Source organism: Dinoponera quadriceps, unplaced genomic scaffold (assembly GCF_001313825.1).
Source record: "Dinoponera quadriceps isolate SergipeBrazil2010 unplaced genomic scaffold, ASM131382v1 scaffold1915, whole genome shotgun sequence".
Classification (NCBI taxonomy): domain Eukaryota; kingdom Metazoa; phylum Arthropoda; class Insecta; order Hymenoptera; family Formicidae; genus Dinoponera; species Dinoponera quadriceps.
The window spans coordinates 48,878-62,369 of NW_014555989.1; the positions used below are offsets into that span (position 1 = coordinate 48,878).

A 13,492-nucleotide genomic window follows, 5' to 3' on the forward strand; every position below is an offset into this window, starting at 1 on the left:
GGGGGGGGGGGGGGGAAGAGGGACGAGGAAATAAGAGTTCGAAGTATTCGATTCGACATTTTCGATTGCATTAAAAATTAAATACGCGTCATGCGACTGCCGATAACAATCGGCGCTTATTGAGGCTTCCATAAAATCCCGGCGGATGACGGCGATGACGTCGCATGAAATATTAATTTCGCGCGCGGATTCGCGAATTTTGTGCCCGGCGAGTTGGCTGTCCGGCCAGGGCGGACTAATTGACTTTCGCGTTGGCGAAATTGAAAATCATCAGCTCCAGAGAAAAGAGGAGGAGGGGGGGGGGGGCACGACAACTGCAGGAACACGGAAAAGGACATACGGTACATCGGTGAACCGGCGAGGCAGCGGCATGTCGGAAATAAATCAGGGGATGCGCCAAGTACGTCCGTAGGTGGAGCACTTTGCGCGCTGCGTGTCCTTTACATTGCGGGTGTGCTCTTTAAACGGGTTTCCATCGCAGACCACGCAGGAGTTTAGCGAGATCCTCTGCGGGAAGATGGAAGTGCACGGATTCGCGGGCGGGCCGAGTTTCGAAAGAAAAGCGCGTGACAGGACGACGGATGAGCGATTCCTTTGAACGCGCGCGCTTTCACCGTCACCGCGCGGTTGTCGTTCGTCGTTCTTCGTGAGACACGTCAGTCTCTCGAGTCCCCGGCAAATCCAGCCGAAATCTAATTTTCTCCGTCGATTTGTCGAACTACTGATTGGGTTCACCACTGCTACACCCGAAACAAAACAGCAATCGAAACAATGAAATCATTGTGATTCTCTGTCAGCGAAGAAGGCAAAGTCAGTCGCTGTGTGTGCAGCGAAGATTATGTCTTCAATTTTTAGGATACCAAAGGGATTAATTATCTTCCAAAAAATGAGACGATAACAGGAGAGTACCGTGCTAATTTTTTGGATCAATTAAACTAAAAAAATTCATGAAAGAAGATCGGGTTTATCGTAGAAAAAATTGCATTCTTTATCAAGATAATGCACGTGTTCATACAATACGTGTAGTTTCGACGGCAGAAGTCGCCGAATTGAAGTACGAATTTGCTGCTAAATCAATTTGATTCGCCTGACTAAACTTTATCTGACTTCCATTTATTTCCATACTTTAAAAAGCTTCTTGGCAAGCGATTTTCCTCAAATAATGAGTTGAAATTTGGAATTATTTTTATAACAAACGATTATTTTGAGAATCATGAAGAGCTCGGACTTTCGGTGTGGAATAAAAGCATTGGAGCATCGCTGGATAAAATGTGTATTGAAATTCCGAAAGGTTATATTGAGAAATAAAAATAATTCCAAAAAGAAAAATATAGTCTTTCATTATCAAGAAAATTTATCCAATTGTTCCAATAGATCGAAGCGGGAAAAATCTGAGGTTATTGATGATCGGTTTAAACACGACCCTCCTCGTTTCATCCATCGACACTCCATCGGGGATGAATTTATTAAAATACGAAGAAAATGATTTATGAATTTTCAATTGACGTAAGTATGACATCTGTTAATCATGCGACGAGATTCCTCTTTTTCTTACGGAGCCTTGTATTTTTGAATATCTATTGACAGTAAAGCCTGTATCAGACTAAGATTAACATTGGATCGAAATTTGGCCAATCAGAACAAAGTTCATTAAACGCGAATTAGTAAGCTTTGCTCCGATTGTGCTGAATTTCAATCCAATTTCGATCCTAATCCGTAGTCTGACATAACGTGTTCGTTATATTTTGCCGACAATGTTCGAGTTAAATCCGATAAATTATACGTATTTAAACTAACACATCTCTGTTAGTATTATGCGAGAAAATTAATGTATCCTTCGTTCCTGCGTGAATATTAACGTACGTTAACCTTTGAAACCGGTTACACTTTGTTACATCGATGATATCAGCGTGTCCATTAACTGCGCCAATTTGAGATAATGAAATGTCACGCAACCGCGTAAGAGCTAGTCTAACATTTTAGAGAATTCGGTAATTGCGGCCGCGGGGCCGCGTCTCCGTGCGTAACGCGTTACCGTATATATCCGGTGAATGAAAATTGCTACGAAACACCGTAGAAGAACTCCACTCACCTTTTACTCAACATAGCCCGCGCGTAAGGGGGATGAATTGTGTAATCGTAATTTCGCCGCGTCTAATTACACGCGGAATTTACATAACGTTGATACACACGATGTGGAAGTCATGTGGAAAAATCCCCCGGAATACATTAGAACTGCAAAGAGAGAGTTTTTGGCCTCATTTAAATTATACATCTACTTTCTGCCATCAAATAAAAATTTCAGGACTCGAGGTTGCGATCTCTTTTTAAAATCAAATCGCGTCTTACTTGTGCTTACTTTAAGCTGATCGATCCGTCATTTTCTTAGGAATCTTTTCAAATGGCATGTTAATGGAAGCACGACCTACACACATGAGAAAAAGATTGGCCGTAAGTTAACACTATTTACATGTATCACAGCTAACGGCCGCCAAGTTACTCTTACGTATAAAAATGGGTCGAGTTTCTTCATCTTAACTATTGCTTTTCTAACGGTACTGTCACGGATCAATCACCTTAATCGACGGTGAACAAAACTGAATTAAAACATTTGTGCATTCTGCGCTTATATTCGACTGAATATAATTTATTTCATCGACGATAACCACTTCGGGAATGGATTTATTAGTGTTCACACTCTATATCCTGAGAGAGTGAAAGGGTATACCAGGATAAATAATAAACGTTACTCGCTCACACAGCCGTTCCGTTCGAGCGCTCCCAGCCCGAATAATAGTCAGTGGGTGATAGCTGCGGGACGAGACTTATGGCCGGATTATTGCCCCTGTCTGCGCCTTTCGGACGCACTTGGACGCGGGGAAAGACGCCGAGGCGGGCGGGAACGGTTCGTGGGCGGACTGCGTAACGGTGAATTATTATAATCTCCCGGCGAACGGGACGAATTTTATTTCGAAATCAGTCGCCCGCAGACGTGATCGTAATTCTCATTATTTCCGGAACGCGGAGAAACTTTTCGTTCGCCGGCGAGCGAGCCGGACGGGGAGGTCGATTTACTCTCAGGCACGTGGAGAAACAAAAAAATAAGCGGAAGCTGCAGAAATTATTGGCTCTCTCGACGCGTCCTCGTCGCAAAAAATTCATTGCAAATTGTGGACGAAGAATTCGTCATTAAAATTAAGCTCCGCGGCACGCCGTACACACTCCTAGTCTGGATGAAGGGACGGCTGATGATGCAATTATCTCTGTCTTTCCATCTCCTTTTCTCTCCGTCTCCTTCGCCCTTTCGTGGGAGGAGCACGAAAAACGACGAGCCCGGACTTCGTCGAGTTCGCTCCGGGACAAGCTGAAGAGTTCGAAGGTGAAATCGTCCGTTTCTTTTTTGCCCCTTCAATGGAACGGAGAAGAACGAGGAGAGTGAGCGACGGAATAACGAGAGAGACGGCGGGGCCGAAATCTCTCTCTTGGATACAAAGTGAAATTGATGGCCCACATTTACCGGCGCGCGTCGGCGTGTCAGTGGAAACACGCTGCGAACGTTACCAGATAGTGATGCGCTGTCGATCTCATCCGGGATGTATCCCGTATGACGGGACATATTAATATAAAAGTTTCGCGCGCGCATAATGCATATTTAAGAACGGCCGAATGTGCGTGTTTATTTAAAGATGGCGCAATTACAACGGTTTACTGATTTATTATTTCGTGATTACATACACACGCGCGCGCGTAAACGCGTGTTTTGTGATTGTATGTCGCACGACAATTTGCATATGCTTATTCGTTCCGCGACAATTGCTACCCTAAAGGGATTGTTTACATTTCTCGCGAGCGCGATATTCATTAGGTCTCATCTCGTACATACGAATGGTAACGAGCGAAATAAATTTGGTTACGTCATAAATTACGGATGCAACAACGGCGCGAAGGACAGGACGTATAGCGTGCTAAAGCGAAGCAAATTAATACTGCGTTTCTGCATATTCGCACGTACGCGTTTAATTTGCGGCCCCGGCGCACCAGGAGTTGCGCATTAATTAGCAGCGAAAATTACGGCTCGTTTTTGTCATCGGGATTATATCGCGTTTAAATCGCGGAAAAAGCTTTTAATGTGTACCTTCTGAATCGGAAGCCTCCCGGCCATCCACGTTGCGGCGCATTTGTCCGGAAGTTTCCAGCGAGTTCAACGGGGGGAGGGGGAGGGGGGGCTCGAATGAAGTCAGCGAGCGAAAAAGGCGGAAAAACGCGATTGTGCGGCCCTTATCGAATGCCAGGAACGTAGGCGCGCGACAACGCAATTACGCGCGGTTTGTTGCGAGAGTTGAAAGAAAATAGAGGGGGAGGGGAATAAAGATTCTGCGGTTGATTTAAGCGGGACGATAAATTACATAAATTCGGGAACGGCGCGATAAATTATGCGGCGCGCGACAAAGGAAGTCGACCGGAAAAATGGCGAAGATACGGAGAATTTACGTCGGCGTGCACACCGCGTGCGCGGTCCGAGCGGCCAATAATGGCCGTATGGAAGCTTTTGGCGGTGAAGTTATATGCGATGGTCGCGTCGCCAATGAGTTATACCGGCACATAAATGTAAGAGAAATTTATTAAGCCTCAAAGTCGTGAAACGGCTGCCCCGTCCACTCGGTGGACCTCCGCCACCGTGAAAACGGCCGGGAAGAAGATTCGTCCGCGCAGGACACGTTCGCGAGGTTTTTGTATTTGATCGAGCGTGTCGTCGATTTCTCGCGAAAAATTATCGCGCGAGGAAGGGTGCTCCGGTTTGCAGGTCACGTCGTGGCAAAATAAAAATTCCATTTAGCGTCGACACAGGCATCATTTTGTCTTCGTTCCATATCCAATGAGTGACAAAGATAGAATGATGCTTATGTGTCAACTTGCGTTGCTAAATAGAGGAGAATGGGGTAATACCGTTCACTTCTGTACCTCGACTGGGAACGAAGTGAATTCTGTAAGTTCGTGTCGTAGAAGGCCGCATCAGACAAAATACCGCTGTCTCGGCGTGGTTGAGCTATTGCGAAAAATTTGCCACGTCGTTTTCTAATGTAAGGATCGCTGCTAAAGAAGCGTGGCAAGTCGTTACATTTATTCATGCTGAATTATTACACTATTTTCGAAAACTTTACTTAAACCTCCTTCGATTTTCAATGAAATGTCCTCTCTGTTTTTATACACTGTGAACAGCACTGACCGGAATTATTCCGAGGTCGGAGTAATCTCATTTTTTTTCTTTTTCATCTGTATCTCTGCTACATATTTTTATGGGATATTTTGCACTACTTCTAGTAAACACTTATAGGTATCCATTTCATTAAACAAATATTGAATCCGACATTTCTTTCCAGTTTTATGAGAGTTTCCGCTTAGTTGACTGCATTACCCCATTTTACCTTATAGCTAATGGTGAATTCACAAAAAAAGAATACGATACTAGATATGAAATATTTTCAACGTAAATACATGCATTCTATAAGAATTTCAGTTTTGTAGAGAGGGAGAAAGGGAGGAGAAAGGGGAAAAACGGATCAGAGAATGGATCTCGCGGCCTCGCTCCTCTCTCGCCGGCCTTGGAAAATATTTCCAAGATTGAAATTCCGGCGATGACGGGGAAGGATTTCCGGCTACAAAGGCCAAATTGACGAACGCGGTAAGAGCATACATTTAGTGCATTTGCAATGCCAATCGGCTCGCGTTCGGAGGAGGAGCGAAAAAATTCCGCGGCGGGATATCACGTAGACGCGCCTCGCTTCACCTCGCCGCGCCTCGCGTGGGAATTATATGCGCCGTGAGGGAAATTTATGAAGCTTCAAACTTATGCGCTCTTCGCCGGGTGGGCTCTTGTAAAACCGCCGCAGTATAACCGTATTAAAATGCGCACCTATAAATAATTTTTTTTCGCGAGCCTTCTCTCTTCGAGGGCGACGAATAGAAATCTGATTAACGCGCTCGTACCGTCGCCGGGATTCGCCCGGTGGAAATAAATAAATGAGAGAGAAACGACATGCGTCTCTTCCGCCTCGCGGAATATTGTTCGAATGGCGATTGAGTTAGAGGAAAAGCATCAAAATCAACGTACCATTTTGTTTTCAGGCTCAAAAAAGTTCTGTCGAAAATTAAAATTTATACACACGGACGCGAACCGGCAACACTTCTGTGCCGAAATATATGATAGTTTTATGAACATCTTATTACCTTGTAAATAACAATTTATCAAGACGTTTGAGGTTTTTAGAAATTAAGTTTCAAAAAAAACCTATGATATCTATAGAAAATTAAAAAAAAAAATACTTAAATTACATTATTTTGTACATTTATTACATATCAATATATATTTATCAATCTTACATATTTTTAAAAGTTAAAAAATTGTATAATATATATCGCTTGTGTAATGTATATCGCTTCTTTATTATATGGAAAGGGATTCTCCGGCTTCTTCTTCCCGGCTATTTTAAACAGACAAACAAAACAGGGGAAAAACAAACAGGGGAAAATCAATCAAATCAATCACCGGTAGTTTCAACTGTTTCACTTTCAGTGAAATGAAATTTCATAGTAAAGTCTCGATATGGAAACTTCGTCAAAGCACAACGAAAAATCAAAAACGACTCTAATAATACAGACAGAACGCCCTTGTAAACTGTCGCTTCAGCGCCCCATCTACTGCACATAGCAAACGAAATTCATGTTTCGCCCGACAGAGTTCAATATTTTACAGCCGAGAAACATGGGTATGTTTCGATTTGACCTATACCAACCTTGGTGGCTCTTCGCGACATCGTACCGAAGGAAGCGGATGGCTAACTCCCCGTAAGATCGACGAGAGAAATCGAATTCTCGAGCGAGATTTCACCGGGAATTCAGCGTGCATGCACATAAAAACTCGATATTCCAGCTAAGCTCTATTTCGTACGGGAGGAAGCGGGCGCTGATAAATATTCCGCGTGTCGATACATCTCGCGGTACGTACAATCGCGTATAGAATAACGGATGAACGCGCGTCCTAAGTCGCGTCCGTAGCAATCGTAATGATAATCGATCGGATGCGACCGACTCGCGCATCAGGAAACGGCAATATGCAAAACAATTGTGCTTATATATCACGACGAAGAGGAGCGTCCGTTCCGTATGTACGTATAGCGGCGTTTGACAGAGCAATGTTTTCCTCCCGGCAGGACGTACTGATCGTGCGAAATGGACCGCGCGCGGGAACAAAAACGACAAGCGTGAGTTGCGGCGCGTTACGACGTAATGTAAAGGCCACGAGGCGTCCTGAGCGAAAAAGTTTTCTCGTTATCCATCCATCCGCCCGGGGACTGTCGGACGAAAAAAGGCCGGTAAATTGCGGATCCCGCAATTCCGCCAAAGCGACTGCCGCGGCGACCTGATCCATACGGATGTTTCAATCGCGACGACGGCGGCGCCATAATCCGCGCGCGCGTCTCATTCATGCTCTGAAATCCCGAAGATCCCGAGGTGTGTACCAACAAAATGAGGCGTTCAGAGCGAAAGAGCGGATCGTGTCCGAGTAATATCCGCTGTAGGACGCGACTTCGTATTTTAAGTGGATCCCTCCCTCCCTCCCTCCCTCCCTCTCTCTCTCTCTTGCTCGCTTAAGTATCGCGCAGGATACAAGCCGACGAGCGCTATAAATATTTCACCATAAACTCGCCATAAATATTTAACTCCCAAATATTTCACTCCGTCGATCTACCATCGCCACTCTCTTCCATCCATCTGTCTTCCTCTCTTTTTAACCTTCTTTTTATCTCCCCCTCTTTCTCTCTCTCGGAGGTATAAATAAATTTACATCGCGTTCGACGTATCGAAGTTTCGCGTCGCGGCAGCGTGGTATTCCGCGCAATTTACAGCGTCTTACAGCGCGATAACGCGGAGACGAAATTGCGGGATCGCAGTAATTGGCTCGGGGGATTAACGCTCGAGTCCCGTTCTCGCGATCGTTCCCGACGTGGCGCAATTTCGTGCGAGAAAACGCGATTCGTAATTTCGCGCGGCGCGGCCCGACGAGACGACGCGCGTAAATATATCGAGCGTCAGAAAGTCAAATAACGATCGCATGCAGAGAGAGATGCTTTTATTATCGTTCTGGGACATTTCCTCTCTAAAGACGTTATTTTTGTGGTATTACAGTGCAAATTAATAGTGAAAGGTAAGCAGAAGGAAGAAAACAAAAAGCAAAGTATACGAAGTAGAAAAAATGAAGTACGTGTGTGTACATTTAAAAACAGAGCATGTATAAACGATAAAGACATTTTCTACTTGTGTTAAAATCGGTCTTTGTTCAAACTTTTGTGTTTTTAACATACCTGTGTATTAATTTAACATATTGTGTTTATGTTAGCTAAACATCTCGTGTCGGCTTAATATTTAACAGATGTAAGTGTTAAAGTAACATATTTTATGCTTCAGTGTGTCAAAGTAATTTTGTGCTAATTTTTTTATATATAATATTTGTGTTACTTTCCAATATATTCATCTCGCGTTAAATTGACACAAAAATTTGAGTGGACCGTCTGGAACATGTATGTTAAATTTAATATAAAATTTGTTACTGCATAAGTGAGATGTGTATAATAGTTATACCACGTAGTATTTGAAAGAAAACTATTAGTATTCTTGGAGAAAAGAAAAATAATCAACGATAATATATATGTGTGTATACGCATTATACACTTACTCGAATCTATCTCGCACACAACACAGACACAAATATAAATATTTGTAAGAGATGCAAGCAAACATACATAACTAGATTTGCGTGCGCTGGGTCGTTAGAAATTCGATTGTGATTGTGGACAAGGAGAATACGAGCTATCTCGATCAACATTACGATAATTCCTGCAAATGTTTGAAAAGTTTAGCTCTGAAAACCCCTGCGGAACCCGCATTTTTCACATCTTGCGGTATAGAATTCCATGGCGCAATTGCCGAATACTTAAACTTAAGAAATAAATAATTAGATTAATAAAAATTAAACGATTTTTTAAACATGCTCGTTTTATATCCGCAAGAAGCCAGCAGTTTGTCCGTGCTTGAAATGTCCCCTCTTTTCTAGGCACAATCTCCTTCAGATTGTCGGCTATATAATCCGACTACCCGATGGAAGCACTAAAAACAGGAAGCAGCCCATAAGACATAAAGTCTCCTTCTTTCAGCCGTGGGCCACTGCAACGCTTTGTACCACTCACAAGTAGCCTTCATCAAGCGTAATGCACGCTGATTTTGTTTATCTTTCGAGATTTAATACAAACCACATAAGACGATTATTTATGCAAAAATATTCATGAAAATATCTTACATAAATATCGTACATACTGTGAAATCAGGTAATTATTGTCCGAAAAATTTTTCTCTGAAATGTGTTATTTGTAAAATATTTTATAATATTATTAAAAATAAGACTCCCCCCCCCCACCTCCTTCAACCAGTATAAATGCTGCATTTGATGTTGAGCTAATTTTTTTGATACAAATCATTTTATGTGGTCTTATATCAAGTCTTAAAAGATAAATAAAATCGGCGTGTATCGTTTAATGAAGGTTATTTGTCAAATATCTGTCCATCACAACGTAAATTACAGACAGAGAGAGAGAGAGAGGGGAGACTACTTTCGCCGGATGTGACGAGCGATTCCGTGTGAATTGATACCGGCCGGCGCGTCAGTGATATCAAATTGGCAGACTTCAGCCCCGCGGCCACGCGCGCGCGAATCGCGAAATCATTTTCGCTCGCGATATATGCCGCCGCCCGCAGTTACCTTAACGACGGGCGCGAACGATTCGCCGACACTGGCGGAAACTGCGAGCGGCATTGGCAGGGGAAATCATCGGGCGTCCATCGATCCGCCTCTTGTCGATATGAATATCTATTAGACGTAATTGATGTCTACCATCAGGCGTAGCGAATGTCGCAGTAAACGTCAAATCGGCCTCGCCTCGCTCTGACTGATCGGTGTTGTGAAAACGCTTCGGTGCCGATAGACGAGCTACCAGCGGATTGTCTCCTGGAAAAATTTCGCTGTCGTTGGAGCCATCGGAGATATCGAACCACGTTCTCGCCCTCTCTCTCTCTCTCTTTCTCTGACTCTCCACTAGCCGCTCCACGGCCGGCGTACGTTGGCTATACACAGTATGTATCGGAAATAGCCGAATAAAACCGGTGGATTCTCCCGCAGCACGTCATTTCAAATTTAATTGTTTTAATTCCGATTGCGAAATTCCCCGCGCAATAAAAGCTTGTTTCAACTGTAATTGTTTTACGCTATACCCTTTGACGAGGGCCTTGTTACGTTTTCTCTTTCCCTTCATTCTCCCCCCCTCCCCTCTCTCTCTCTCTATGTATCCACCTATCCATTCTTTTTCTTCTTTTTCTTCTCCTTCTTTCGTTTTTTTTTTCGAGAAAGTGACGGTTAGCTAAAGGAATTACGGCGGAAGAGCCAACAAACACGGGCACGCGTGTTCTCGGTTAATTAGATAGAACGTTGCAACGCGTCAAAAACTGCAAGGGGATATAAGAGCTATCGCTCGGTCAAGATACTTAGCAGGCAAAGGGAACTTTCAACGTCGGGTCGACAGCAAGATTTAGATGCGGTAATAAGTTAAAGGGACGGGAAAAGAGGAAACTGACGCCGGGTAAGGAAGGCGGAGGTCTGCGAAGTTTGTGGGAGTGATAGGAGGACAGTAACGCGTTTAATGAAAGAGTACGGTGGGTGCATGTGAGAGAGGAAGAAGAAGGGAAAGAAGGGAGAAAAAAGAAAAGGTGTTGAGCACTGGGAACGACGAGTTAAATTGGATGGAAGAAGTGATGAGAAAGGGGAGAGAGAGGGGAAGAGAGATAGGTAGAAAGAGAGAAGAAGAAAGAAGGGATGAAACACGGAAAAAAAATACAGAGCGAGACAGTCAAATTTAAGAGGCGGTGAAAAGACAACGGTAATGTGGAAATAATTGAAGTCGCGAGATTAATGCACCGGTATATAAAAGTTCCTTGGTATGTTAATTAGAAAACATTAAGCGCACGATATTTATTTCAGTCTCTCTCTCTCTCTCTCTCTCTCTCTCTCTTTCTCCCGCTCCGAAAAGATCTCGTGTGACGGACGATCGCGCGTGGACGATTGCACAAATTTCACGACGCGAGAGCGTGCTCGTGTTCGCTCATTCGGCGAATTCTTCTTTGTAATTTGCGCGCGCCAACGCCGGCGATACATCGGTCGTTAATATTTCTATTATCGTTAACGTCGCTGTACAGAGGCGAACAGCAAATTGTTAATATGAATATTAATACGGTCACCAGCCGTAGCGTTGTCAATACAGAACATCGCCGATATTATCATAATTATTCTAATATTAGTTAACAAGATATTTAACTGGACGCGCGCGGGCATATGTACGCGCGTTTGACCAAAATTGATTCACAGTTCGTTTATGAATCGCGGTGGGAGATTAATTCCGCGTCCAAGATATTATCCCATCCTGTACACACGGTATCCAAATATCCATGTCATCATGTCCACCATCATTATAACCGCCGCCCGACCTCTCTGCAAACAGAAAGAATCGACCTATGCGAAATACCCTCGAATCGATTGCCGCACGAAGCAATACGATACACCATCCGGCCGGTCCACCCTGCGGGATACTCCATTTTCCGGCGACTCATTGGAACTCGCGACGCAGAGTAAGAAATATCGGTTAGTGAGAGCCGTCGTTGAATATTGGGCGCGATAATTTAAATCTCAGCGGGAGGATGAAATTGTAACGCACGCCGGACTTAGCCTCCAGATTTTTAACGAACGTGTACAGCAGCCAAGCGTCGTATCATCCCTTTATCCGGCAAATAATATATTTAATCCTGTTGACAAAATTATTTTTCGCTGTTTAGTTCGCCACATTTGGTCTGTGAGACCCATACATGATCGTGTATTAATTATGTCTCTGACGTTATTAACACATCATTAATTCAATTGACATTATTAATAAATCATCATGTTTACTAGGAAATTTTGATGAAAAATTCCTATGTTATTAAAGACTAATATGCAGACACAAATATACAGAATTATTGACTATTATGTTTCGAAAATACAACGGCACAAAGTTAACAGTAATACTTGAAATATATATGCACATATTGAACACTTCGACGGTCGTAATCGGCAAATTACGTCATTGGTCGCATATATCTCTCAGATATTATCATATTTTAATTGAACTGTTAATTCATTAAGCTTTATTAACTCATTAAATTAACTTTGTATTTTTGAATATCCATAAATGAATCCTTCTGATTGCAGAAAGAAACTGTGCAAAACCATAATTTAATTAATAGTTCCATCAGAAAATGATAGTATCTGAAAAATGTATATTACTATTGACGTAATTTTCCGATTGCGGCCGCCGGAGTGTTAATTAAATTATGGTTTTGCACAGTTTTCCTTCTGTGATCAAAAAGATTCGTTTATATGTTCACATCGTCATATATTGTATCCCAATATCCGGAATAACGGTCGCAGTCCTATTATTTAGGTAGTGAAACTAATGTATAGAAACGTAATTTCGCTCGACAAGTACTAAATTTATGATTGGTTTCCTTGATGCCTTACTGAAAATAACAGCACTAATGGACAATACCTTCATAATTTTTCACTTTTGACCCACAAATGTCAAGCTAAGATTAATATCAATTAATTCCCTTTGAATTCCCTGGACTTTATAGAAAACTTTCGGTAAATGTTGCGAAAAATATCGTCTGAGCTGAAAACTTACATTTCTTACCGGTTCTTTATCTTCGGATCTTCAATATCTTTCAATAACTTTCCTTGTTCGTGGCGCGAAATTGACGGTGGAAACATCCCTTGCTAAGCTTGACACCTTTCCGTCCCGCCGCGAATTTCAATTTGAAAGTCATAAAGAACGACACGTCGCGCGCCCGAGCGCGCGAATAATTGACGCTGCCGAACTTCCCGGCGAACGTGTCGCGACGACGCCAAACGGAAAAACGGTCGACCAGACGATAAATCTCTCCCCAGCGGAACCGCGGAAACAGCGCGCCCGGTAATACCGGACGAGCCGATTCGCGATATCCAACAAGCGTCCTCGCGCGTGTTGGGGATCCACCTGCGGGACACCCGAAATCCCGACGACGAATCAGTCGTCTTCTTCTCGCTATCCTACACGCAAAGAATTTTCCTCGAAGGTAGAAACTCACTCATGAACCGAAAATGTACACCACAGTAGTCTCGCCGGGTAAGGATATATTTATAATATGTCAAAAAGAAATTTGAAGGAAGTTTGGAAAATTCAGAAAGAGAGAGAGGAGAGAGAGAGAGAGAGAGAGAGAGAGAGAGAGCAAGGAATAAAAATGTACGCAGAAGTGATTTTTCCCGAAAAATATGGAACTCTTTCAACGACACTTTATCAAAACGTGCGCGAAAAAAACA

The 13,492-nt window shown here is 43.1% G+C and overlaps 1 protein-coding gene across 2 annotated transcripts in view; it reads right to left on the reverse strand.

Annotated features, from left to right (window-relative positions):
- Positions 1-13,492, reverse strand: part of LOC106746431 (neuroligin-2-like) — a 110,894-nt gene that overhangs the window by 42,771 nt on the left and 54,631 nt on the right. The gene's annotated exons all lie outside the window — the stretch shown is intronic.